This window comes from Octodon degus, unplaced genomic scaffold, assembly GCF_000260255.1.
Source record: "Octodon degus isolate 3935 unplaced genomic scaffold, OctDeg1.0 scaffold00183, whole genome shotgun sequence".
Taxonomy (NCBI): domain Eukaryota; kingdom Metazoa; phylum Chordata; class Mammalia; order Rodentia; family Octodontidae; genus Octodon; species Octodon degus.
The window spans coordinates 32,608-36,594 of NW_004524759.1; the positions used below are offsets into that span (position 1 = coordinate 32,608).

The 3,987-nt window shown below is 38.9% G+C and overlaps 1 pseudogene; it reads left to right on the forward strand.

Moving 5' to 3' along the window:
* Nucleotides 1–2,528: 2,528 nt before the first annotated feature.
* The window catches only part of LOC101568232, a 35,644-nt pseudogene continuing 34,185 nt past the window's right edge, over nt 2,529–3,987 (forward strand).

Here is a 3,987-nt window from a genome sequence, read left to right on the forward strand (position 1 = left end):
TGGAAAATAAAATATGACCTGAAGTAGAAAGTTGCCCTAGAGAAACAATGAAATGGACATTGTTGGATCTTTAAAGGGTTCTTTGTGCTTAATAAGGTTGCATGTGGGGGTCCTCCTAAAAAGGGAACCAGTCACACAGTTGAGTGACACATAATGGTACATGTTGGCTTTTCAGAGAAACGTTCCTTGGTATTTACTTCTCAGGGAAATGTCTTCTGGTCTGTCACATCGGAATGTGGATGAGGCTGTAGCAATAGGAGAGCATTCCCAGCACTATCTCATAGTACACACACCAGTCCCTGGTCTTGAGGTGCTTTCTGAAATGGCCTGTTATAGTGTAACTGTCCTTACCTTAAGCATTTTGTGACACACTAGGATGCTAAGACTCTGGGGGTCCATATGCTAGTATTTGATGGCAGGGTCTTATTCAGGGTTAAACCTAGATAAAGATCTTTATACAAGGTAGACCTCTTGTTCTCTAAGTGCTCCCCAAATATTTCTGTCAAGTTTTTTTAAAAAATCTATATTTTAGATTCAAGCTAGCATACATTTCAGTTCACAAATACAGTGTGTGACATTTCAATTCACAAATACAGTGTGTGTATTAGTCACTTTCCCATCATTAGAACATAATGCTTGTAATGGACATAATGCCTGGATGTTCCCTCAAACCATCATGCACTCCAAGTGGGTGTTCCCTTGTTCTTCCTTTTGCTGTGTACTTCCTGTCTACCATGAGATGAGCAGCTTTCCCATGCCAAGCCCCTTCTACCATGCCGCTCACCACGCAGGACTGAAACTTCTAAAATGTGAGCCAAACTAAACTTTTTCTCCTTTGAACTATGTGTGTCAGGAATTTTTATCCCAACAATTAAGAAAGTAAGACAGATTATGGAACCAAGAATGAGGTAATTGTCAGGACTGTACCTGACCATTTAGTTTAGAATCCTAGAGCACTCTTTTGATAGAGGAGTCTGGAAAAATTTGGAGATGCTGGCTACAGATGCCCTAGGCTGCTGTAAGCCAAGCTTATTGGGAGATTCTGGTCAAAACTCAGAAGATCAGAATGCTGATGAAAAAGGCAGGACAATAAAAACCAGGTTCAGAGAGTTTCAGGTGGGAATACTGACAGTTGGTCTAACTATCCATGTGGATTATGCTATGATAGAAATTTTGTCTACATTTTCTTCATGTCCTGAAACTTCACAGGAGACTTCAGTTAAAGGTAGTGGACTTTAATTTGGCAGAGAAAATTTCAAAATAACCCAGTATACAGGCTGTAGTATAGATATTGCTTACTGTTTTTAGTCCAGCTTATACTAAAAACCAGTAACAAAAACCCCATTTTATGATTTCTTCTTTGCCAGAAAGAAGAAAGGGCCTGTAAAATTGAGCAGGTTTAAACCAAGGAGCTCGTTTGCTGAAAAGATTAACATTAAAAATAAACCAATTACTTTATACCAGAATCATAGGAAATATTCCATGAAGGAATGAATGGAACTGCAAGACCCCATGCTTCATCAACTCAAGAGTGCAAAAATGGAAGACTTTGCTTAAGACCCTACTCTGAAGTGAAATAAATTGGACACGTATAAAAACTGCATTATCTCTCTGGTGTGAGAAACTGAAAAGGTAAATAAGGACTAAAATGCATAATAGAGACATGACATAGGAAGAAAATGTGCAAAGAGGAAGGGGAAAGGGAGGGAAAGGAAAAAAAAATGTTTTTTTTTTTTAAAGAATGAATAATGGAGGGCCAGATATAGCTCAGTGGGATGTACTTGACTGGCAAGTGCAAGGTCCTGAGTTTGATCCTCCGTATAAAAAGAGAGGGGGGGGAAGAAAAAGAAACTTTTTTTTTTCCTGGAAACACAGCTTTTGTAAATAAGGAGGGGAAGAGGGGCTTGAAGGTAGGGTAGGGGAATGGGAAGAAAAAAGAATCAAGAAATATCATAAACAGGTACAAATATCCTATGATGAATGTGCTCATTATGTATACCTAAAATGTACTAATAAACTTAACTTTAAAAAAGTGCCTTGAGAGGAAAGCTCTACGGTACCCTGTTTAAGAAAAGCCACCTAGGAAATTTTGATCCTGTGATTTGATTCATAGAGCTCAGCGTTCAGAGGCCTCTGCATCTATGATGCAAAAGGGCCTGCCTAATTCTGGAGCTAGTGGAAGGCCTTGGTGTCATCCACATGGTGATGATTTTTCTGGCATGCAGAAAAAATAGTTGTGGGGACAGGGAGTCTTCTATCTAGATTTCAGAAGGCCAGGGATGCCAGGTAGTGTACTCCCAAGAGTGATATAGGAGAAATGCTAGATGCCAAGTACATCAAGTTCATGTCCCCTGAAGCCAAAAAATGCCAAGGAACATCAGAAGTTAGGAGCAGGAAAATTTACCAGAGAAAAGGAATAAAGAACACTTATGGGGAAAGGGGGAAAAGGAATAGCTCCTGAGAGAAAAGGGTCCTGAATGGGTTGCCAACAAGCCTACCTTTCAAAGGAAGTTTTGTAAAGCAAAACCATGAGGTAGGTACAACATAGGCCAAAATTATGATCAACCAATAAGATTGCAAGTATAGTTGCTTAGGTAATATTGATCCAGCGGCAGGAAGGGTAAATCGGTGACATAACTGACCTTGGTTGCTGATCTGTAGTCTTTCTTTTTTTGTGGTACCAGGCATCAAACTCAGGACTTTGTGCCTGAAGGGCAGGTGCTTATGCCACTGAACTATCTCCCCAGCCCAGATAATTTGTAGTTTTAGTCTTATCTTGTCTTAGTAGTTTTAGATCTGGTGTTAGTAGGTGGGAGAGGATGACTCTTCACCAATAAGATGATGGGAAATCTCATGGTGAAACTTGTAATCCCAAGTCTCCATTCAGCCTTTATGGAAGTATGCAAAGCTAGCTATTATGACTTTAATGTTCAGATGTGATTCCAGCCACCTTCTTAGTGAATTTTCATCTTTGATTTTGAGGGCCCAACCCTGTCTTTGTATTACATATCTACCTAACTTAGCTGTCTGTAATAAGAAGGCAGTATGTGAAGTTGTGAGAGTGAAGCCAAAAGTACAGTGGAGATTGTAGAAAGTTGGAGAAGCCAGGAACATGGAACATATAGAGATAGCCACAGGCAGTGAGAAAACCCAGCCTAAGCCAGAGGCATTCACCATGTTTTTGATAATATACTGTATATGTGTTAGAAGCCTACAGGAAATTCAAAAAACAAAAGGAAGCAATTCCCAGCTATCTCAGGTTGCAAATCAAAAATTGATAATCTAAATAACTTTGGAATTGCTGGCATTTTTCTTTTTTGTAATGGCTTTCTTGGGATATGGTTTGTATGCCATCCCATTTATTCACCTGAAATGCAAAATTTTATGTTTATTCATATATTCAGAATTGTTTAAGTTCTGTATTCCTCACAAAATTTTCCTATAGACCTATTGTGATGAGGAGTCATTTCTCATTCACTGAGAATAGATATCTAAATTTCAGTTGCTCAGTTAATTTCCAGAGAAAAGCGAAATATTCAGTGCATCATATTTAAATGCACTCATGTATTATTTTTTAAACTGGAGACAGGTAGTATGTACAGAGCAAAATTGTTGTTCAGCTCTCTTCCAAATCTCAGTGAATGTTTACTTTCATGAGAAAGATAAATGAAGTCTTGGTGGTGTCAAGGACTCTGTTAGTTACATACTTTGTTGATCACTAGCTCAGTCCTTTGAACTTGGGACTAGACAAGCTTTGTTACTGTTTGTCTTGGTTACTCTTCTCACTGCTGGGACAAAATACTCAACACTGAAAGTTAAAGAAGTAAAGGTTTATTTAACGTAGTTTGCAGAGATTTCAATCCATAATCCACTGGCTCCAAGACAAGGTAGCTTCACAGAGATGAGTAATTTGTGGCAGCAGGACACAAAAATGTGATGAGAGAGAAGGCACACCTCTCTTTCAGTCCCTTATAGTGTATGCAGGCT